The 24,913-nt window shown below is 51.2% G+C and overlaps 1 protein-coding gene across 1 annotated transcript in view; it reads right to left on the bottom strand.

Moving 5' to 3' along the window:
* VPS16 (VPS16 core subunit of CORVET and HOPS complexes) overlaps positions 1-11,157 on the bottom strand; it is a 51,662-nt gene extending 40,505 nt beyond the window's left edge. Inside the window, exon 1 of the mRNA XM_067533529.1 lies at positions 11,145-11,157. The gene's annotated coding sequence lies outside the window, so the exon portion shown is untranslated. The remainder of the gene's footprint in view (positions 1-11,144) is intronic.
* Between the last annotated feature and the right edge of the window lie 13,756 nt (positions 11,158-24,913).

Here is a 24,913-nt window from a genome sequence, read left to right as displayed (position 1 = left end):
CTCTAGGCTCTAGCACTGGGCTGGAAATTTAAAACACAAGCGATGGAAGAGAGGGACTAGCCTGATCCATCTGGAAAGAATTTGCTGACATTCTCTGGTAGATTTCCCCACCCCCTTCTGTGGCTCCAGTCCCTCAGATCCTGCAAACCAGATCCCAGCTGTGAAATCGGAAGAGCCCAGAACGCAGGTCTCAGGAAGATGCTTCCCAGGGCCTGTTGCAATTCCGTCACATCCATTAGACAACACACTGGCGTGGCTGTGATAAACAGATCACAGAGGCGCCTGGATGAAACCTTGGTCTCATGGTCACTGACCATTACCTCCAGGCAACCGTGGAAAACAACCCCAGCGCAACTGGGCTAATAACGTGATCTTACTGTGGGGGAATCAGAGCTGCTCCGTAATGGTTGTGATCGTGAATACTGTATGTTGACCTGGTTAGTGGGGGGTTAGATTAGTAGGGGGCTGTCAAGAAAAACAATGGATGCTGAGAAGCCACTGCTCTGCAAACAGTGGAGCTGTTAAGAGACATTGCCAGGAGGGGAGAAGGCCCCAGGATACCAGAGATCTAAAGAAGCGTGGCAGGTTTGGAGAGGAACACGTCCTCAAGAGGTGTGTGTGTGTAGGGGAAGATGTTCAGTCTGTGAAGACGTGGGGCTGCATAAGTTCCCGCGGGGGTGGGGAGCCTTTGGGCCAGCCAGACCCATGTGCAGACTGACTGTTGCTTTAAAATCCTCATTCTCTACACGGTTTGTTCCTGCTGTCAGAACGAATGCTCCTTCGGCATGAGCAGTACCGCTCACCCTAGTCACCTCTTGTCCCAGACCCCCGAGGGAAGAACCACTGGTGCCAGAGCCCAGGTGGTGCTGGGGTTAAGTGGGGTGGACACCCCAGGGCCTGGTCTAGCAGTGGGAGAGATGCAGGGAGGTAAAGGCGCCAGGCCTGACCCCCAAGGGGGTGCACCCAGAGAGGGGAGTGAGGTGCAGCCAGCCCAGACACTGGGACACGTCCTCCTAAAGGATTCCCAGCGCTTTGCAGCCCAAATTCCGCTCTCACATCCGTGGGTGTAAACCCCCCGTGACTCCCTTGGATGCAGTAGAGTTATTTAGAGTTTCCTGCAGCCTGAGAGGTCCATTATGGACAGGGCTGGCGGCCCCATGTCTGACATGCAGCTGCCTCTGGGCTGGAACGAAGCCGCTGCTTACCTTTACAGTGAGAGGGCTAAGGAGCTCGGTCTGTTAGTTTATCAGAAGGAGGACTGAGAGGTGGCTTGATTGCAACATGTGAGCGCCTTCGCAGGGACAAACACCAGGGAGGACAGGCTCTTCACTCCAGCCGAGAGAGGCAGAACGAGAACCAACAGCTGGGAGTTAAAGCCAGACAAATTCCAATTAGAAATAAAGCCCGGTTTTGTTTAACACTGAAGGTGAGTCACAGGGCTGCCACCTCAGAGCACCCCCCCTCATGGCTTCGGGTGGCACTGTAGCAACCCTGCCTCAGTTTCCCCATCTCAGGTCATCTTAAAAAACAAAATCAAGACCAAAAAAAAAAAAATAACCACCTAAAAAACCCCCCACAGCTGGGTTTGGCTGCTTCAGTGACTTGCCCTCTAGGTAAGCCATTTAACAAACATCCACGCCTTCTGGGGTAAAGAAACCAACCACCAAACCACCAACCCCAGAGCATACAGCCCTGCTCCTCTGTCTTCCTGCTCTTTCACTGAGCAGAAATCCCCAGGACTTCCTGCTGGAAAGGAGGGAGGGAATCCTCTCCACGGGAAACGTTCTCCCGTCTTTTCTAAAAGGCCGAGTGAAGCCACATGACATGCACGTCACCTGCCCTCACAGCTTCTCACCATCTGGGGAGGTGAGCGGAGTGGGTTCCTGGTGGGGCTGAGGCTCGGCTCCTATGACAGGGCCCCCCCACCCTGGGACAGGCTGACTAACCCGTGAACAAGGTGCCCATGTCTCAGGTGGACTCTCCAGCTCTGGATGGCTTCAGAGCCCGCCTGGCTGCCTTCCTGTGAGATGATTAGCCAAAGCCCAAGTGATTGGGCCCACTAACGGGCTACCTGGGTGAAATTCTACGGGCTGTGCTGTGGGGGGCAGACACGATGATCCAACGGTCCCTGCTGGTCTTAAATCTACGACTCCGCCTGTGCCCTCTGCGGTCGCTCCCTGCACCGTGGCAGCACCGGCGACGGATTGTATCTGTGGAGATGGCCGTGCAACCAATCACAGCCACCAGTCACTAAACGTTCATGTTGCCCCCCAGCCTCCCTGATTCTGTCCTTTATTTCCAAGCGATTTAGTGCCAGGGCCAGGGGCTGGCCTGAGACCTCTGGGGAGTGAAGGGTTCTTCTCCCCAGAGCAGCAAGCCAGGCAAACCACCCCTCCACCCCCTGGCCCAGCTGATGCCCTGTGGCCTGCCTGGGGCGGTCCCGTATGAGGAACAAGACGGGAGTTCAAGTCTCCAGGGCCCTTGCGTCAGCAGCCAGCTGGTGCCAACGAGGGTGAGGTGTTTTGTGTGACTTCAAGCCCTACAGGCAAAATTCTTGGCAGCTCCATTGACGCTCCATCGACTCCAGTCCATGCCTTCGAAGGGTCTGGCGCTTTGGGTGAGGCTGGCCTGCCCTGGACACCACACATCAGAGGGGAATGCCTGTGCTAGCTACTGGGCCAGACGGCACTGAGGGCCGCTGGCCTTTCCCTCCCGTTCCCAGAGGCCCCAGCTGGCCACTTCGCCTTCCGCTTCGTTTGTCAAATCCCAGCAGGGAGCCTTTGCTTTCAAGGAGGCAGGGGGCGGAAGGACAATCCCTGGGCCGTGTACGGGCGGGTGGGGATGAGGAAGCACTTCCCCAGGGCACCTGCTTCCCCCAACGCCCCCGGGCCGGCAGGCCGAGAGGAATGTTGTGACAATTGATCCACGCGAGCTGCCTGAGCCGCGGCTCCCCCATCCGCCCTCGCCAGGCGGCCCAGAGCAGCTGCTCAGAGGGAGATAGTTGTGGCGTCTCCTCTGCCCCGGGTCGGGGGAGTCCTCGGCCTCTGCGCTAGCTGCTGTCAGACTGGCCCTGCACAGCGCACGGGAGGCCCAACGGCGCATGCATGACGCACACGGTGCCAAGGGCTCCGACCTCGGGGCAGAGATTTAAAGGGGCCTTGGCATCACGCTCCCCTCTCCTTTCCGCCTCCCACCACAAGCTCCATCACTGCCCTGACTGCGCTCACACGGGACATACCCCTCTCTCCCCAGACGGCCCTGTGCGGAAGGGCTGTTCTGTCCGGGCACCCTTTCTCCACCCCAGCAGTGTTCCCTGGAGGGGCTGGGGACACACGACTCCTGGTCCCACTGGAGCCGGCCCTGGGCTCTCTGCTGAGGGCACTGGTCACACCTACCTTCCCCGCCGGGGTATTCATTACTTCACCCTGCCCTCTAGCAGCCACCCACGCAGCCAGAGCCATGGGGACGGGTGAGCCCACAGTTGGCCCCACGGGTGCCAAATTCAGCCTGCTGGGCATTGCTGAGAGCTGCACCTCCAGGGGTGACACCACATGCCCAGCCAAGGCTGCATGGCCTCGGCCTGGTGCCCCGTCAGGCATCTCCCCAGGAGGCTGGCAGGGTGGCAGCAGTCTGAAGGACCGGAGGAGTTCCTGAGGGCTGGAGCTGGCAGTAGGGGCTGTTACTGGAGCAGGTCTAAAAATCAGGGTTTTTTTCCCTGTTAAAAAATGTCAAATGCAACATTGTCATTGAAATAAAAGGTGATGAAGAAGCCTGATTTTTCAACAAAACATTTTGAAAGGGAAAGATCTAGAAATGTTCATGCTGGTTTTCGTGCTGATTGCCTTTATGCAAACAAAAATCATCTGGTTTGCCGGGACCCCTCATTCACTTCCTCCCTCCTCCTTTTTTCCCCACTAGAATCGGGGGGATATGGGGGAATCCTTTTCTCATTTTATACCCCTAGAAAAAAGTTTCACTTGGATCCTCTTGAAATCGTGGGGTCCCTAACAGGACTATTTGGTTCAGTTTAATTCACTGTTTGGGGTGAACCCACGGTTTAATAAAACCTGACTTAAAACGAATCAGCTGGCCACTTTAAACAATAATCAGCAAAAGAACCAATATTTAGGGAAGAAATATCTGCTTTGTGTATGAAAAGTCTGTTATAAACCCCATCACTGCTGCATTGCAAGCTCTAAGATTACAAAAAGGTTCTGAACCAAACCAAAAAGGAGCAGTGGTGAAGTGGTGTTGCTCTAAATGTTTTCAAAGGCTGTGAAAGAAAAAGATCCATGTTTGGACTCCGTCGGATTTTGTCATTAAAAACCACGAGACAAGTGGAATCTGGGACACCTCACCCCACTCAAGACAACTGTTCTTTTTCCAAAGACTGTATGTTGGCTCAGGCCTTGTACGTCTCATTCACGCTTTCTTTACCCCAGGATGTCAATTGGCAATTGGCAGCTGTCCAGTCCAGAGGTCACCTGAAAAATGGCATCCAGCAAGAATTTGACAGTGTGCCTCCCTTGTTGGTCTGTCACACTCCAACTCAGAGCTGTAAACTTCTGCAAAGGGCCCTGTTGCTCTAAAAACGGGCCTCAGCCCGTCTGTGTATGTAATGTGTTGAAAACAGACCCGTCGTGGGTGGACTACAGAAAAGGTTACAAACAGATCATCGGTGTCATGCCTGGAAAGGCTGACTAAGTAAAACCTAATAAAATGGGTGACCTATGCTAACAACGGCCAATCTGCGTGGTACCCAAAAAACCCACCAATACAGTCCTTTGAAGTGTCAGGTTACAGACCCATATTTTGTTTTACTTCAAACTAAGTTACTTGAACAAAAAACAAAGCAATTTCCCCTATTCCCATTCTTAAAAACATCACTGTCATCCTCTCTAATCCAGCCTATCAAAATGTAACTATCGAAAGTGAACCAACATTCCTTGTCTATGTTCCCCCTCTAGGGTTGCAATTCAAAGCATTATTGTCTCATAAAAAAAACCCTACCTCATACAAATTACTAATAATATAAACAAAGCAAACAATCCGTTACTCAATTAATGAATAAAGGTAATAAGTCTGCAGCAAACCCCCTGGGTGACAGTTGGACTACAAAAATAAATTGTCCAAGGAATTGCAATAAAAATTATTTTTATGATGTTAAAATGCATGCAGTGTAAAATTAGTAAGTATAAGCAAACACCCATACAAAGACTAAATAATAATGCTGTTAAACATGTATTCATGGTACTCAGGACTAAAAGTACCAGAACTCAAAGTATCATTATTATAATGCCCTTCCTCCATCCCATGCGGTAAAAAATGGCATTAAAACGATTCCCACAAGTAACTAACCATCTACGTTCATATCTATGTAAGGGGCTTGTAGCCCATAAAATTAGTCTGCTTCTTTGTGTGTATATATCTATATCTTTTCTTATTAATGCAATTGTTTGTTTTATTATAATAGGTTTACACATTTGTATTCTGGCTGTAATGCAAAAAACCTACAGGTCACACCCTGTGTAATCAGCTAAAGCATAAACCATAGATATGTTTGTAATCTTTGAGTTCTAAGTTAAATCTTATGGTCTTGCTATAGCTCTTACTAAAAAGTAAAGTAAAACCAACTAAACTGTTACGTTAAACAGCACTGTGCCTCTGTATTGTCTATCAAGCATGTAAACAAACAAAAAACCCCACAGAAACCCCCCACATGTCCCAATAATTCGTATCACTGGTATAATTGGCATGATTGATGCGATATTACAATGACCTTTTGTAATTGGGTATCAAACGGGGGATGGTTGGGATGGTACCAAATTACTATAAATCACCGTGGCTAACAGAAGTCTGGGAAAGCTTGGTACGTCTGAGTGTTGGAGGATTCTGGAAGCAAAGCCTCTTCACACCGACAGAGTGTACGGCAAATCACTAAAAACACAGAACTTGGCCCTTGGCACTGACATGAGCCATGAGTATTTCACCAGGAGCCCTGTGTGTGTGTGTGTAGCTGTGCTGATGTGACAGACCACGGGCCCTGGTCAGCCAATGGCCAGTTCGTCTCGTGTGTACACCTGGAAGTGTGTGATGGTGAGTCTGGGACTAACTGACCGGCAGAGTTACTGCTTCCACGAAGGCTGATAGCCGGTGGCACTGCACCCACTCCCATTTGAGCAAATTGTTCCAGTACAACAGCCTCCGCCACTTGCACCCCAGTCAGCGTCTTTGGTTTGAGCCAGCACCAACGGGTTGTCTTGGAGTCGTTGGGTGTCCGCCTGCAGTCTGGTTCGGGGAGGGATCGGGGCAGGCAGGTACCTCTCCCAGCCAAACCACTGGTGAAATGTTTTGGGGTTGATGCCTGTGTGGTCTAGGATGGCCGCCTTCACAACTGAATATTCGAGTGTGTCGACAGGGTCTAGACTATGATAGGCAGTTTGCGCCCAGTCAGGTAAGTACGGGGCCACGAAGGTAGCCCAATGTTCTGACGGCCAGTGAACTGGGGCAGTGACCTGCTTGCAGGTGACCAGGAAAGCCTCCGGGTCATTGCCGGGCCTCATCTTAGCAAGTCAGACTGGCACGCCCCTCAGAGTGATCTCTGCTCCTGGTCCGGTCCCAGGGATGGAGGATGCTCCAGATGGCTGTAGGAGCACTGCCCTTTGCTGAACCAAGTGCTCCTGGCGCTGGGCTATCAGCTGCTGGGTTAGCTTTTGTTTCTGCTCTTGTTGCTGGGTGGCCATTTGCTGTTGGCTCTGCAACATCCATTTTAATAGCTGCCCCTGTATCCATGGCAACTCTGAGGTTTCATCACTCCTCGTCCTGCTCCGTGCAGGACCCGATCGCTGCCCGCATTCTCCGCCATGTGTCAGCGGGTTAGCGGGGTCCAAGGAGCTGCCCCCCTCACTGACAGCGGTAGCATCTAATGGTAAGAGTCCAAGGCCCTGCTCTCTCACCACCTACTCCACCAGGTTCAGAACCAGGGCCCTATGAAAGCAGCGACCCTGTTGCAGAATTCAGGTCTCCGAGACTCCATGTCCCCGAACGCAATCGCTGTGTTGCTTCCTACCCTTAGTCCTGTCTTGGGCATCTCCGCCACTGGCAGCGGCTCGAGGCCTCCTTCAGTCCCCGCAGCTGACTGGGATCCTGCAGCATAGCCTGGGCACTCGGCCTTTGCGACCTGGAGTCCTGTCAGCATCTCAGCAAGATCCCACCGCACATGTCCGCTCCCCTCCTCAGCCAGCCCAGACTGAGCTGAGCGGCTTCCTTTTATATGCTCCCCCCACTGGGAGCATGCCCAGCCAGGGTGAGGGGGCGTAGCCTCGCCGGCCCAAAGCAGTTGGTTTGCCCCTGCATTGCCAGTGCGGGGTTGGTACACCCCGTCACAATGTGTTGTAGCCTGATTTTAGGTGTATTCGTTATTTAATAGGTTATAGGCTCACCAGTTGATCTGATCAGAAGATAACGAGGCTTTTGTCCCTGAACCAGGCTCCAGAAGAGTTTATAGGGACCCCGGGGTGCACTACAGGAAGGTTCTTAGTGATAACCAAATGTGTATAATTTATAAGCTTTTATTAAGATAACATAAAATGATAGACAAATGACTGATATAGAGAACATGAACAATCAAATGGATAATGGATAATACAATCTTAAGTTTAGAGACTCAGCTGGTATATATATTTCTACGATATGCTTTGGATTAATATACTCACACTCTTCCCTGATGACCTGGTTGAGAGAGATGTCTGGTTCCTCAACTCTTGAGCAGAGGGGTGGAGTAGGCACTCCTCAGAGCTAAGAACTATAAGGCTAAGACTAACACCACAAATAATACTAAGTATAAATGAAGAAGAAAAATCTTAACACTAACTAAAGAAACTTCAAGCAGGAGTAGCTGACGATCGCTCCAAATAGTACGATCTTCCCCTTCTTATACCCCAAGAATATGGGTCCTCCTTCTAAGTCCAAACTTGGATTTACCACCCCCAAATTATTGAGGTACACATATTCTATAGGCTGGCAGGTTCATGCATATTAATGACATATCCACATCCTTTCCAGATGGTTCCAGGTAGTTTATTTATCTCACTTTTGTTATTTCTGGCCCTTTGTGGGTTCTGTGGTGTACCTGTAAAGTTTCTTGGGGCGTAACCTGTGACAGCCCCCCCCGACTTACCTAGGGTAAAGGTTATGACTATATATGTCTTATCCTTTCATGCATCAACACTTATCTAGGCCAAAGGTCCCGAATATGTGTGTGCTAACTGCATAGCTGTCATACAGGATGTGGCCTGTAAGGTACCTTGCATTACAGCAAAATATATACATTTTATAACTCTATTAATCAAACAATCATACTTAAATCTATAAGAAAAGATGCATACCTATATAATGCAAGCAAGCTGGCTAGTCCTATGGGCTACAGTGTAAAAGAGAAATCACAGGAGGGGCACCTTTGTCCAGCCAAGGGGGCAGTGGAAGGTCCCGCTGCTGACTGAGCTGAGTCCATTGTAATGGGCATCGTAGAAGATCCCCTGTAGTGGGCGGTGCCAGTGGCTCTCCGACGTTGTCAATCTGCGAGGGAGGCCACACCTCCCAGCGCCGACGCCCTTCGGGGAGTCCGAATTAAAGGGGCGCCTCCAGCCCTTAGTAGGGCGAGCCGTGGGTCCAGGCCGCTCCTTAGGGGTAGGAGTCTCTAGCCCTTTAATAAGGCGAGCACGCAGTTCAGGGCCCCGACCCTTGGGCGGGGTGGGCCAGCAAAGGGGACATCTCGAGCCCTGCGTAGGGCGAGTGGCCAGTCCTGAAGCCCTGACCCTTAGGCAGGGCGGGCGTTGCCATGGGTGCACAGTCTCCAGCCCTCACCGGGCGAGCAAACAGTCTATGTCCTAGCCCTCCGCAGGCAGCGGGAAACAGTCTTTAGCTCCCAGAGGGGCGAGGCAATAGTCTCAGGCCTAGCCCCGGCAGGACAGGCTGGCAATGGGGAAAAACCAGCCCCTAGCCCCCAGCGGGGCGAGTAGCTAGTCCACACCCGGCCCTCCGGCGGGGCGCGGCTGGCAGCAAGGGACAGGCTCTGGCCCTCAACAGGCGTTCACCCTTCGGTCGGGGTAGGAAGGGGGGAGGGGGACGCAGGCCCACCGTCTCCACTGCGTCCCAGCCCAGGGCCCTGTAAGTGACGGGGTGTCCTGTCACGGGATCAGCGGGGCTCTGGCAGAAACACGCTGACTCACAGCGAGCACACGCTCGGCCGGACCATAGTCGGCTTCCCTGGGCTACTTCCTCGCACCGTCTCCCTAGAGTACCTGGTCTCCTGAGCCGTACCCTGGTTCCTCGTCACTTGACGGCAGGTCCAGGAACTGTTCGGGGTCCTCTGCGGAGGGCAGCTCCTCTAGGTCGCAGGGTGTGTGTGTCCCCTCTGGCTCACTGGGGGTTGGCAGCTCGGGCAGCTCCAGCTGCCTCGCCTCCTCTCCTTTACCTATGCTACATTGATGACATTTTCATCATCTGGACCCACAGGAAAGAGTCCCTCGAAGAATTCCACCGGGATTTCAATAATTTCCACCCCACCATCAACCTCATCCTGGACCAGTCCACACAAGAAATCCACTTCCTGGACACTACAATACAAATAAGGGATGGTCACATTAATACCACCCTATACTGACCGCAATACATACATTCATGCCTCCAGCTTCCACCCTGGACACGTTACACGATCCATTGTCTACAGCCAAGCCCTAAGATACAACTGGATTTGCTCCGATCCCTCAGACAGAGACAAACACCTACAGGATCTCCATAAAACATTCTTAAAACTACAATACCTGCCTGGAAAAGTGAAGAAACAAATTGACAGAGCCAGACGGGTACCCAGAAGTCACCTACTACAGGACAGACCCAACAAAGAAAACAACAGAACACCACTGGCCATCACCTACAGCCCCCAGATAAAATCTCTCCAACACATCATTAAGGATCTACAACCTATCCTAGTAGATGATCCCTCACTCACTCAGGCTGTGGGTGACAGACCCATCCTTGCTTACAGACAGCCCCCAACCTGAAGCAAATACTCACCAGCAACCATACACCATACAACAAGAACACTAACCCAAGAACCTATCCCTACAACAAACCCTGTTGCCAGCTCTGCCCGCACATCGACTCTAGCGACGCCATCACTGGTCCTAACCACATCAGCCACACCATCAGGAGCTCATTCACCTGCACATCTACTAATGTAATATATGCCATCATGTGCCAGCAATGCCCCTCTGCCATGTACATTGGCCAAACCGGACTGTCATCATGCAAAACAATAAATGGACACAAATCAGACATAAAATATAATAACATCCGTAAACCAGTCGGAGAACACTTCAATCTCCCAGGGCACACTGTCGCTGACCTGAAAGTTGCTGTACTTCTACAAAAAAATTTCAAAAACAGACTTGAAAGAGAAACTGCTGAGTTAGAAATGATCTGCAAACTTGACACATTCAAACTGGGTTTAAACAGGGATTTGGAATGGCTCTCTCACTACAAGAAGTAATTTGCTCTGATCACCCATTCTCAGCTCCTACTCAATGGTTGTCATTAGGCCTCAAGTCCCCAGCTTTCATCCACCTCCCCCATTGTTGTCTATGCCTTTGGATATGTATATGTTGCCTCCTATATATGTTGTCAATATTTGCTGTATTATTTGTACCAACTGCATCGGAGGAAGTGAGCTGAAGCCCATGAAAGCTTATGCCTGCTGAAATTAAATGTGTTAGTCTTTAAAGTGCTACAGAACTCTGGTTGTTTTTGCTGTATACAGACTAACACAGCTACCCCTCTGGAACTCCAGTACCATTGTTGTATTTGTAAAATAAAAGACTAGCAGGATCTTATTCAGGAGACAAGACAAGATGCCGCGTTTATTGTGAATACAGAAATCTCAAAAAGTAATTGCCCTCACAGAGACTCGCACACACCCAAGCGTTCTGCAGGCGGAATATAATTACCAGCCTGTGCGTTGCTCGAGACAATCTACTGGCCAGATAGATAGAACATGAGAGGGGAACCGGGCTTCTGTCAGTCGTGAGTCGGATGCTCCTGGATGTTTGCAGAATGAACCCGAAGTCCTCATCTTTTCACCTCACCTTTATAATGGTCAGTTCCCATTCGGGTCTGTGGTCTTGTGGTGTCATGCTGCCTTCGCACCTGGTGTGGTTATTAATCACCTGTTGTGTTGCAAGCGTGACCGCTTTCGGGTGATCTCTCCCACTTTGTCTTGTTCCTGTCCTTGGGGTGAGTCCTCCTGTATTTTGGTGTTATCTCTTATTTGCATTCTTCGGCCATCTGGGTTGTAAAATGTTGTTAAACCGAAGTATCTTCACTCCCCGTTGTCGCTGTGGAGATTCAGGGCTCCCTCCTTTCCACTTTCTTATCACACATACGTACCACTTCGTTCTTCAACTAATGTACTAATTTCTACTTCAAAGAAGCCAGAAGGTCAGACAAACTCAAAACATCGCCTAAAAAGAGAATACTCTTAAAGGAAGAAGAAACGACTATGGCGGGGTTTCCCGTCCACATGGGTTCCGCTTGCATCAATTAACACAGTGTACTAACAACAAACACTTCTTGATCCTAGTCAGGCAATTCACATTCAACAAAAGGCCTCTCAGGATGTTCCCAAACAAACGTAAATAAAACATAAAACAAAAAGCCAGTGACCAGAACTTCAGGATGACACACGCAGGATGTTTCAAATGTAGCAAATAACAGGCAAAGGCCCTTACGGCCTCTCCTGTCTGGTTTTAGCAGTCTGCGTTGGGCCTACACCATGCTTCGTCAGCAATAAACCTGGCTGAGCGCCTTCGCCACCGAACCCAGTCTGGGTGCTCCTGAGCAGTGCCATCAAGGGCCTGCCTGCTGGGCTGGCGACCTGTGCAGAGCTGGGACAGCCTGTGGAGAGAACACACGCATGCACGCTAATTGACAACAAGCTCAACCTGCAAGGAGTGGCTTGCGCTGGGTGAGGCACGGCGCCAGGCTGTATGTGCTGGCTGCATCTCGGACTGCTACGGAGCCTGGGAAGGGACCTTCTATTCACCCTGTCCCCGATCAACCCAGCTGGTAGGTCCCTGCCCATGCCCCTCTCCGGGGCATTGCCCCAGAAAGGAGTCTTCTGGGTATTGCACTGCCTGGCAGCGAGTGGGGGCATTGTGCTGCCATGCAAAGAGGAGCAGCGTGTAGACGGGGCATTAGCCGCTGTCACCGACAGCTGAGCAGGGAGCATAAGGAAAAGGGTAAATAGCCGTGACACATGGCATGACCTTTTGGGGTGTCGGAAAATGACCTTTAGGGCTGTCTGGAAACTAGTAAAAATACCTAAAGAACCTTAACCCCAAGACGTTCCAGACGCCTGAACAACGAGCTAAACCACAACACACAGCTGTGACAGGTGTCATGGCAACAACCTTAGACACGATTGTGGGTGACTTTTAAGAACAATCAAATGTCAAGGCAGCAGGTGCTGGGATGTGGTCAGGGTGTGCTGGCTCCTTCCCCCCCACCTTTTTCCAGCGACCCGCTTGCAATAAGGAAATTGATTGCTACAGCAAGTGTTAATGACAAAGGACGGTGCGTAAATATTGGCCAGTCTGATTGTGGAGAGAGAGAGAGAGCCTTCCGATGTCCGCAGACCGACCTCATCCTGTACTGAAGGAGGGGGCAGAGCAGAAGGCCCCTCCAGAGCGGGACCCTGACTGGCCACCGGGATCCAGCTGCCGCGTGTAACACCACACCGTTGGTCAGCTCTCGCTTTGCTGCTGTATTATCCAACCTGTGCTTGGCAGTTGTCATGCAATAGGTTAATAAACCCTGGTCTCTGTATCCGAGGGATGTGTTGTGCTTCCATGGACCCCGTTAACTCCTTTTGAACCTTTCATACCTACGTCAGCCAGCTACCAGAGATTGAGGGACTTACCACTTTGGTTTCTTGTTTCTTTTTGTCCTCAGGGAGCCTCCAGAGTTGGGGAAACTGAGGAAAAACAGGTGAGCCTTATTCAAGTTCTCAGAGTTGGGGAATCCGATGGGTCTAATTCAATGAGCCCTTAGGGTTGGGGAATTGGAGACTGCAGGGTGGGGAATCTGACCTGCTGACCCCAGGCCAGGGTAACAGGGGTCCCGGCCTAGCACTCCCGTGCTGTGGCGTACTGAGGCACAATTCAGACCAGTGTGGTGTTGCGTTACCCCTACCCTGCAACCTGGGCTCCATACAATGCCTTGCTGAAGTAGCTCCCACCTGGGTCACTCACAAGAAGCCAAACAGCCTGCAAGCCACCCGCTGCGTGTCTGTGGGGAGCTGCAGCCTGCCCGATACGCCCCGGCTCTCATCAGCCTAGGTTATTCTACAGGGTGACCCCAATACGCCCCGGTCCCAGGTTCCCCCAGAAATGTATGCCCTGTGCAGCCCAGCCCTCCCCTGGACAGTACAAATATAGTCAGCCCATTATTTCTTTGAGGGAATAATACCTCAGCTCATTATCTTGGAGTCACCCAGCCTGTACAGCTGAACCACACTGGATTAGATACATCAGTAAAACAAGTTAATTAACTACAACGAAGAAGATTTTAAGTGAGCACAGGTAATGATGCATAAAAGTCAGAAATGTTTACAAGAAAAAAAAAGAAAACTAAGACGCTTGCTAGTATCTGCATAAGAAACTAACTGAGTTGCAAAGCAAACTTTCTCACCACAGGTTTCCAGCGTGGTTACTGACCAAACTCTTCAGGTCAGGCCCTCCCGCAGTCCAATGGCTGTTGCCTTTTGTCTTCTCAGGTGCAGAGACTGAGGTGGGCAGGGAGAGAGAGGGGTGCTTGTCCCTCCTTTGTAGGGTTTCAGTCCCCCTCTTGAAAAGCATTTCCAGCTGAAACCCTGGAGTCAAAGAGTAAGTGGAAGAATGTTCCCTGCTGGGGTTTTTTCACCTCTTTGAACTTCCTTTATTTCCCTCCCTGCCTGATGACTCTGTTTATTGCTTAAATGCAAATTAAGGCAAGCCCACGTTCCTTCCTCTGTGTAGGAGAGACCTGACTTCTGCCTGGGCAGAGCTGCGGGATTTGGAACATGTGTTCACAGCATCACACGGGGGAATCGTAGAACCTCACATACGGTGTCGCCCCACGTATTTTATCAGGACAGGGCCGACCAGCAAACGAAGGGTTTTCAAATGCTACCTTGAGAGGCACGTCCTGTCACAGATTGTGTAAGGTGTGAATCCAGGGGTGTGTTCTGTCACACGGGCAAAGGAGGGGGAGGGGGTCCCGGGCATGGCACTGCCACTGCCATGCCAAGGGGCCTAGAGACCTAAAGGCTCACTGTGCGCACAGAAGGATTCTCCAGAAACCCCCATCCGCTGTGAGACAAGGGGGAGCACCCACACATTAGAGCAGGGGGGGAGGGGAAGGATTGGCTCCCTCCTCTTCCTCCCGCCAGTCTCCCCTGCCCCAGTTCCAGCCAGAGCTGGACGCTGCCCACCGCTATGTCACTCGTACGGCAGCCCTGTGCAAACCCTTTCCTAGAGGAGGCTAGAGGAGAACAGGCTCTGAATCCCGCCTCTCGCCGGACAAGGAGAGCGAAGGGCAGGTGACCACCAAGGGGCTCTTTGCCCAGGCCCTTCCGCCAGCCGGGGTGGGCACCGCTTTGCTAACAGCCACATGGCTGAGCGAGGCCTAAGAGCGTAGGCCTGGGAATCAGGACACAGCAGGATTGGGGCCCGGCACGCTTCCTCTCCGGGACTGCTTCCCCCAGCATGTCAAAGGAGGAATAGCAACATCTGCCCCTCACCGTAACCCCCCAATGTTTGTAAAGCACAGGGACGGGCGGCGGGGTGTCTACACTGCAATGAGACACCCAGGGCTGGCCCTGCCTTGACTCCGGCTTGTGGGGCTCAATCTCTGGGGCAGTTTAATTGGGGTGTCGATGTCACGGCTCAGGTTCCAGGGTCCTACAGCCTTGGACTTCGCAGAGTCCTAGAGCCTGGGCCCCAGACTGAGTCTGAAGGTCTACGCCGCAGCTAACGAGCCCCGTGAGCCCGACTCAGCTGGTGCGCGCCAGCCGGTGGTGTTGAATTGCCGTGTAGATAGACCCGCCGTGTGAAGCGACGCGAGGTCCCCAAAGGGAGCCCCAACTGGAACGCTGCGCAGGGGCACTGCACCTCAGTTCAAAAGTAAACCAGCATCTCTCCGGCAGAGCTACGGCCCCATTACCTGCAGACGTACGGAGGGCATCCATGGGCCACATTTGTAACCATTGGAACAGCCAGCCACGCATTGTGCTGTGCGTCTGAAGTCAAGGATTGTGAGCCGTCCGTGCCTAGGGCAGCCCGCCTGAAAATGCCAAGGTCAGGGCAGGCTGCCAAAAGGAGAGCAGATTCTCCCAGCACTGGCGGCTAACACTGCAGTCAGATTCCCCAGCCAGTCACAGATCGTGCTTCTGCTCCCCCACTCTGGTTATCAAGAAACTAAAACAACAAAAATTACACAATCCCCTTTACTGCATTTCAGTCTCTGGCTCCCAATCAGCCAGTAGGCCCAGTAAAGAGACCAGTGATTTAAACATAATCTTTGTTAATATCATCAAGATTAATTCACATGTAACTGACTCAAATACACAGACAGAAAAGGACTACAAGGATCAATGTTTACTAATGAGTGCTAACAGGTGGAGTCTCCAGCACATGCAGTTTTTAAATTAAGATGTTTTCCTCAAAGCTCTGCTCTAGGAATCCTTCGGAGGAAGTTCTCTGGCCTGTGTTACACAGGAGGTCAGATTAGATTATCACACTAGTCTCTTCTGGCCTTGGAATCTGTGAATCTACAAGTCTAGTGCTATGGCTCCATGGGAAATGAAGGGAGACCTCCTGCTTGGGATATTTCCAAGCAGGGGCGCTGGAACAATGTTTACAGTGGGGGTGCTGAGAGCCATTGAACCAAACTGTAAACCCGGAATATGATGGAAACCACTTCAAGGCAGGAGGTGCGGGAGCACCTCTGCCTACAAGTACACTGGGGGGATGGACTGTAGGGAACAATCCTACTCTGGTCCCTGGGGATGGTGGCCTGTTGTTTGCCTTTTCATTTGTAGGATTCTGTCATGCGTCTGTTGGGTCAGTTTAGGCCCCAGCATTAAACGCTTTTTAAAAAGAATTTCTAACCCCCTGAATTTTACAAATACAAAAACCAGCAGAAATAGCTTAATTTGGAAGGCAAAGCATTTTCTTTGCAGCATTTACAACCCGAACACAATGCTGTGTGTCGGCCCAGGGAATGAGTGACTCAAAGACTATCAGTCAGCAATTAGTATGTAGGCCCCAGCGCTGTGATACTGTAATACAGGCCTGAACCAAAGCAGGCCCGAACCATGGATATGTATTTGGAGCTTAAGGGTTAAATCCTTACACTGAGAAAAAGAACAAAACTAGGCCTTGGCGTTACAGATAAGGATGTTCCGGACACACTGATTGTTTGTTCATGCCACCCCAGCCCCGATAATTGGCATGAGTGGGAACGTCCTGCCTAAACATTTTGTGAGTTGACATTTATGACACTTTGAGGCCCTGCTTGTGAAGGAATGTTTTGAAACTAATTGCTGTCTTTATTTACAAGTGAAGGTACGTGCGTGTCAGGAATGTGGCTGACGTATGAATCATGGGGCAATGAGAGAGTAAATACGATTTCTTTCCTTTTCTTTTAGTAAAATTGGTATTAATAGAATTGGTGTAGGGATAAGGGTTTTACCAGGTTAGTAAGTAAGTATCAGATAATGTACTACTGTAATGAAATAAGAATGTAATGATTTTTAGTGAGTATGAATGAGAAGTGAATGCAGTTTGAGTCTGTTGAGATAAGACGGCAGAAAATAATTGCTAAGATAGTGGTTCTCACCTTCAAGGGCAGGAGGCAGGAGGGAGAGAAGATGCTTTTGTTTAAAGAACTTTTTAAATCCAGATGGCCGAAGATCAAGACGACTCCGGGAAAAAGAGGGGAGTTAACACCCAAGGACAGAAACAAGATAAAGCGTGAAACAGAAATGACAGAATAATGAGAAGGCTGTCACACTTGCAATTTCAAACTAATTGATGATTACATCAAACAAGGAGACTGTCTGACATGGCAAAATCCATAGACCCGAATGGGAATGGCTAAGTATAAAAATGGACAGAAGAAACCTGGACTTTGGGCTCCTTCTACATACCCCAAGGAGCATTGTGTCGCGACCAACAGAGCCCGGCTCCAACCTCATGTCTGAAACACTTGGCTAGTGGTTTCAGCTCGAGCAACAAGGGACTGGTAATTATATCCCTCCTGCAGAACTGTGTGTGTGTGTGAGTGTGTTTTAAGGCAACTGCTTTTTCAAATATGTTTCTGTATTCATAATAAATGTAGCATACGGCTTTATCCCCTGAATAAGATCCTGCTGTTTATTTCATACGTGTAACAAGTACAGTGCTAGAGAGAACACAGACACAGATGCATTACCACCTGGGATGTGATGGAAGGAGCTGCCTCTGTGTCTCCTCTTCACTGTAGCTGGTGGAACGTGGCAGGATCATTCCCCAACTAAGTTCCAAACCCCGTGTCATCATATAGCCAAAGAGGCCCCTCTGCCAAAAATACTCTCCCAGAACCGTACGTTCTGATGTCATTTCTTACGCTCTGATGGAATTTCCTTTAATGTCCATATATTCTTACTCTACCCCATGGTGTGTGAAGGCATAATTGTTACAGCTGAGGGGACCAATGTTCTTCAAGACAATACCTTTCAGTGGGTCTTTCGTCCCCCAGAATCATTCTGCCCCAGTAGGAAACAGCTCCTGTAACACTGAACCCTCATTCATCTCCCAGATGCTTATGCAAGCATTGTATATATATCGTAAGGGGGTCGTTTCCATGAATATCTGGAGTTCTATAGACATGGAAGCGCCAAGGATTATTCGCTACAGCCTAATGCATAGAATTCCTGGCTAAGGTTTCTTTCAGGCTAAGGACCAGTATTCTGGGCCTTAGAAGTCAAACCTACTCTCTGTTCATATCGTAAAGATTCTAAAGAATAGTTCATCTATACATTCCGCAAATGTACACAAAGGAAAGGGTTAATATTTACTAACAGACGCTAACAGCACCACCCTGGTGATAGCGTATTGGGAGGCAGGGACTGAAAATGGCAGGTCCAGTTTCACTGTCCAGACTGAGCGAGGTGCAAAAAGTTAAACAACTGGCACAATGACGAAAAGAAAGATTGGGTTTTAACCGAATCCTTGGAATTGTGCTACACGCTGGTGGTCTCTGTCTATCTGTCCTTCCCTGTACACACCTTCCATCGGTCTGTCCCATCTCCTCCTCCGCCTAGCTACGGATTACAGCAAGCTGTGCCTCCCATCACCGCAGCACTGCGTGCCTCCTACTCATTAATTATTTATCCTCACTCACGTCCCTTTGCGAGAAAACAGCGCTGTTATCCCCCTTGTACAGACGGGAACTGAAGAACCACGCTAGAGTTTTGTCAACAAAACAGTCCTGGCCTACACACTGCAACGACCCTTTTGTCGACAAAATAAAACCATCTAGACGAGAGGCGCAGAGCCTTTTTCGGCAAAGCGTTAGCAAAAAAGCATGTGTGCAGACACTGCCCTCAGGTTCTATCGCTGGCAATAGCCTCCCGATCATCCCGGCATGCCATCGTGAGTGCCGCTCTGGTAAGCAGTTTGAGCTCGGCTGCCCTGTAGCTGTCCGCCTCCGCCTCTCTCCCTGCAAAGCTCCAGGAAGTTCACTCCACAGCGCAGCAAACGGCAGTCCTGCCTGCCTGCCCTAACTACAGGGGAGGGTGTAACTCCTGCTGTGCTGTGCAGGGCCAGGGAGGGAGGTGGGGGCTGCGTCCCTCTCCTTGCCCCCACAGGTGCACTGGACCCATCTCTGCTGAGCGGGGTGGGGGAACGGGGGATGCCAGCTATGAGCTGTCTGTGTAGAAGCTTCTGCCTTGGGATTGGTTGCTTCCAGCTGCTGCTGTCTGAACTTTAGACAGGACAAGTGCAGACACACTCACTGTCCCCCGACACACACGGTCTGTCTGTCTCTCTCCGTGTGTGTGTGTGTGTGTGTGTGTCTCTCTCTCACACACACACACACACACACATTCACTCACTCTCCCCTCCCCCTGCTTCTGTGGGCTTCTTGTGTCCGTGTTCGGCAACGCCGGTTCGGCTGCCGGCAGGTGAAAAGTGTCCGTCAGACTGGTAGGCTGCCCATGGAACCAGGGGATTCAGAAACCTGCATCCTGTGGCGCTGGGCCTGCCCTACCAGGCATTGCAAACCCTTCCCAAAGCCCCCTGCCTGCAGCTGCAGCGCGGGATAGCCACCCACAGTGCACGGCTCCCTGGGTCACAGAAGAGCTGATCCTATGAATGCACGCCACTGACAGAAGGAGACCGTGAAGACGTGCAGCAGCGGATTCAGTACAGCGGGGGCTGGACGCCGGCAAAACGTTTGTAGACAAAACTTGCTAGTGCAGACAAGGCCTTAGGCACAGAGTGACTTACCCGAGGTGGGACAGGTAAGGGGGGGGGAGGTAATATCTTTTACTGGGACAACGCATGCTGGTGATGAGAGAGACAAGCTTTTGAGCGTACCCAGACCTCTTCTTCCGGTCCGGGAAAGGTCCTCCCAGAGTCACAGTTAAAGGCGAGGTGGAACAGATAGTTTAGCAGAAGTAGTTAGCACGTATTCTAAGGCAGTGGTTCTCAAAGTGGGGGGCAGGCCACCCTGGGGGGGGGGGGGGGCGCGAGATGGATCACGGGGGGGGGGGTGCGGAACAGGGGACAGAGCTGGTCCAGCACCATGCTCCCCAGAGATGGAAGCAGCCGCCGCCCACCAGCTGCAGCAGCAGCCGCCCCCTGTGGCTGCCAGGCAGGCTCCCCGCACTGCTGCAGCCCCTGCTCCCCACGTCGGGGTCACCAGTGTGGTACTCGGTGTGTTGGTCACCCATGTCTGTCAGTGTAGGCTGCGTGCGTGTGTCCCTGTGTAGATGCTGTCCCAGCTCTGGCCAGGGAACTGAGACGGCTCTCACGATCGAATGAGTCAACACGACCACAGATTAGCTGAGCAACGAAGGCGCCCAGGCCAGGTTTATTGCGTGCGGCACAATGAGAAATGACTTACAGAGTATCTCTGGGTCAGTTTCATACTGGCGGCGTTACAATGGTCTCGGCCCAACGGCGGGACTTTCTGTTATCCCCTAGACCGGACACCGGTATTCCCTCTGACACCCTCTTTTATACACTGTTACATACATTTTCGGTCTGCCCCCTTTCACGTAGGTAGTTGCCACCCTCCTGACGGAGTCTAATACCACCTTTTTCCGTTGATTGGCTGATTTGGGCACCGCCACTCCATGTATCATTTCTACCCATCAAAGTGTCATTTCAGAGAGTTAGTATCTTGGTACCTCCTATACCTGCTACATATTTTAGTAATATTTTGGCAGTCTTACAACCTTGCAGAATCAGCACTTTCCTATACCAGTCTCAGTTAACTTGAGTGACCCCTTATACTTCTGTTCACTCGGCTTTTTCCATTTAGGCCTTAGCCTGTTTTACAGGCCTTAAGCTCTCACTTCTTACTACAGCTTTGTCACACAGAGGTCTGTTTGGTTTCACTCTGACATGCCTAAGCGCCCTGTGCTGAGAGTGTTGAACTGAGTTGGAGCAGTGGATGGGGGGCTGCTTCCACACAGCAGTGAATCTTGTGTGTCCAGAGGTCGAGGGGCTGGGCCAGAGGTAATGCAGGCGGTGGACAGACAGGTGGGAGATACCTGTGCTCTGGGGCCGGAGCAGAACTCAGGGGAGGGGCGGGATTTCTAACTAGCTCCAGAGATTTAGCCCCAGGTTCTCTCTGCTCTGCTCCAGGATTCACTCAGGACCCTAGGAGCTGGGGGTGCAAGGTGCCAGCCTGCAGAGAGGAAGAGCAGAGCATGCAGCGCCCTGGAGTGAGCGCTTGTGTTGGCAGCGGCAGTAGAAAGTGAAAGCCTGAGACATGAGGCCGGGCCTAGATGCAAGATCCGAGGTCTGAACCAGTCAGGCCCTTGGAAACAGCAACTCCTTGCCTGCTAACAAGTTCACTGACTGATGCCGGAACTCGGCAGAATCAGAGCAATAGTAATGCAGTGGCGTTCCCCAAAGCAGTAGCAGAAACACAGTGTTTTGTGCAAGCACAACTCCCCCGCTACATGGCGACTGCAGAAACAATCCTGGGAGACAGGCCAAGTGCTCCCCGCACAGTGGGACAATACAGGGAGGCGGGACAGGCTCTCCCCAGACACCCCCACCTTAAAATAGAGAGAGGCGGGTGGATGAAGATGTTATGCTTGACTTGGAGTCAAGGAACAACAGTCGACATCAAAGAGGCACGGTGTAAGTTGGTTGTACCAGGGTATAAGAAGGGGACCCCAGCAGGGGCATCTTTGTGCTGCCTGGGGGATAATGGAAATTCCCGCTGTTAACTGAGCCGGTCCATTGTGACGAGCATCCATGTCCGAGCGTACTGGTAGCTCCTAGGGGGCCCTAGCAATAAACCCGGCCGAGCGCTTTTGCTGCTTACTCGCGTCTATGGTAATTTACGGGCCATACCTGACGAGCTCTGTCGATTGGGCTGGCTGCAGAAGCTGAGCTGGCATCCAGAGAGGAACTCACATCAGCCAGGCATGCCCTGACGTCCAGCAGCAGCTGGTAGTTTGGGTGAGTTTCCCCTGGTGGGCATAGACAAGGCTCCCTCTGTTGCCTGAGTCTCTGGGGGTTATTGATTATTCCTGATTTCCAATTAATTACTGATTCAAAGAGCTGGGGAATGTGGGGCTCTAGCCCCAGAATCAGGCACAACGGAATCAAGATGATCAGGTTTAATGTCTGGGTGGGACCCCCCGGCGTGAACAACAGTGACACTGACGCTGTGAACCCGCAGAGCAAAGCCTGACAAAATGTTATGAGTGCGATCGGTAAAGACACACCTGCTCCAGAGCACACAACTACGCAGCCGTGATACGGAGCGAAGCGAATGTCTCGGACCAGACTCACACCTTCTGTGGAGAGCTGGTGATCAGAGACAACGGTCCTGCTCTGTCCCTGGCATACCAAACGAGGCTGCTGCCCAACTCTCTCCCTTACACGGTGCTCTGGCTTCTCACAGGGCCTAGCGGTGGTCAGGAGTATTGTACAAAGGCCCAGCCGCCCTCATCCATAGTTCACTTCCTTGCCCTAATCCTGGTGGGATGTCCTGACCCTCCAGGCTGCTCCAGCAATGATTGCCGCTGATTCCCAGACACGTCACGTTGTTGCCAAGGGACGTTGGTGGGTAAGCAGTTACCAGCGTTTTATCTTAAACTAGCCAAGCCTCGCTTCAATTCAGTGATCCTGCAGTTACGTGGTATCGCTTTGAACAGACTTCCCCTCCCCACAGCACAATGCTCTCAGTTCCCCAAAACGCAGGTCACTGTCGGGCCATCTGGCTATACTAAAGTTCACAGTCATGCTAACTGCTTGAGCTAATGTCTTACAGCAGGGGTTCTCAAGCTGGTTTTTGCTGGGTCCCCCTTGGAAAATATTTACATAAGAATGGCCAGACTGGGTCAGACCAATGGTCCGACTAGCCCAGTGTCCTGTCTTCCGACAGTGGCTGGTGCCAGGTGCTTCCGGGAATGAACAGAGCAGGTAATCATCAAGTGATCCATCCCCTCGGCCATTCCCAGCTTCTAGCAAACAGCAACCCCTGCCCATCCTGGGCTCATAGCCACTGAGGGACCTACCCTCTGTGAACTGACCTAGTTCTTTTTTGAACCCCGTTATAGTCTTGGCTTTCACAACATCCTCTGGCAAGGAGTTCCACGGGTTGACTGTGCAGTATGTGAAGAAACACTTCCTTTTGTTCGTTTTAAACCTGCTGCCTATTGATTCCATTAGGCGACCCCTAGCTTTTGTGTTACGAGAAGGGGTAAATAACACTTCTGTGCTCTGCCGCGACGGAGGGTTCGTAATGCGAGATCTCGGTGCCGAGGAAAGCGCAGCCGGACGAGGAAGTACCTTACATGGTTAGTTTATTGAAGCGGCACTCAGGCTGTGAAAGTTACAAATCTTAGGATTCGAGCTGCTAATTGCTGTCACCATATTGGAAATCAGGCGCTTGCCACAAGAAGAGCGGGAAAGCCCATCACCACCCTATAAGCAAGCTGCAACCGGGGCACAGACCTGCCACGTAGCATCCGCTGGTACCTCTACGGATCTACGGAGAGCTTCGGGCAGGGCGGCACCCGGGGTCCCATACATACCCCGCTCCCTAAACCCAGCAATAAGCTCATTGGTTACATCTCAATCCACTTCAGGATTGGGCCTTAACACTTGGAAGTTTCTTTCATATTGGCAATTAGCTAGGGACCAATCCACAGTAAATTGCAGTTCGTTGTTTACTGCTAACGCTGGCCCTTAGCTGGTTTAGACTGGCTCTGCGGTCAGCCGACTTCTGTTTTCTTATTCCGAGGGTATTTCCAAGCTCCAGGGTATTTCCAAGAGATCTACCTTTGCTCACAAGCCTGTTATTGCTACTCTTGCTCTAGCGCTTCGTCTCGCCAGGCTAAGCTGTCCTCGCGTTACAATAATCTTGTGCGCCCTACAACTTCCTTAGTCACTTTCTCTACACCAGTCATGATTTTACAGACCTCTATCATATCATATCCCCCCCCAGTCATCTCTTCTCCAAGCTGAACAGGCCCAGGTTTTTTTAATCTCTCCTAATATGGAAACTCCTCAAATCCCTAATATGGATTAGGGCCATATGACGCCCCTAATCATTTTTGTTGCCCTTTTCTGTACCTTTTCCAATTCCAATGTATCTTTTTGAGATGGGGCACCCAGATCTGCAGGCAGGATTCATGGTGTGGGTGCACCATGGATTTATAAAGAGGCAATAGGATATTTACTGTCTTGTTATCTCTCCCTTTCCTAATGATTCCCAACGTGCTGGTAACTTTTTTAACGGCCGCTGCACATCGAGTGGATGTTTTCAGAGAACTGTCCACGCTGACTCCCGCAGAATATAAAAGAATAGTTAATGGGTTTGTGCTTTAAGATAGAATAGTGAAGTCTTAGCTTGGGAAAAGGGCTGAAAGGACCTAATAAGGGCCGTCCAGGAGCTCGCACAGCACAGATAGAGGGCGGAAATAAGAATGCATGAGCTGACCACATGAGCTGACCGCAACCGGCTGGGCGAAAAATGGGAAGTGCCAACCTGACATGTCACTCTGACGTGGCAAGCTGAACAAGTAAACTGATCAGCTCGAGGGTATTTAAACCCCAAAAGTCAGTCGCACTTTGGACTGCAGCCCGCTGGGATCCTCGGTAGCTGGACTGAGCCCTTCTATGAAGCAGCAGCGTCCAAGGGACGGCTAACACTTATCAGAGTCAACTCGGCCCAAGGGGCTTCGGGAAGGAAGCGCTTTTGGTAACCGTGATATCATTGAAATTGGACAGGCCTGATAAATGCAAGGCCTAGCAAAATATAATTGAGCAAAGTGCAGAGGGAACTTATAACAGTTGACCACGCGGCATAGGGACGTTACGACAGGTTAAGGTGGCATAAGGAACTTACACAAGTAATGACAGAAATACGCTCAACTGCAAGATGTGCTCATTGGCAGTTCATCTGCTGGAGGTGAGCACCCACAGAACGCCGGATGCGCTTAAGGCAGACTTCTGCAAGACAGCCCAAACCCATGTGAAGTGTTTGACCACAGAGTGTCGGAAACGTAAATAAATACTCAGAGCAGACAGGGGTTCAGTGGACTGCAGCCCGGCTCAAGAGGGGGTGTTTACTCTTGAGTCTA

This window comes from Emydura macquarii, unplaced genomic scaffold (assembly GCF_026122565.2).
Source record: "Emydura macquarii macquarii isolate MOO-44397 ecotype Brisbane River unplaced genomic scaffold, CSIRO-AGI_Emac_v2 contig_3345, whole genome shotgun sequence".
NCBI classification, from domain to species: Eukaryota; Metazoa; Chordata; order Testudines; family Chelidae; genus Emydura; species Emydura macquarii.
The sequence above is the reverse complement of the archived record's forward strand: the minus strand, read 5'-3'. Positions and strand labels throughout refer to the sequence as shown.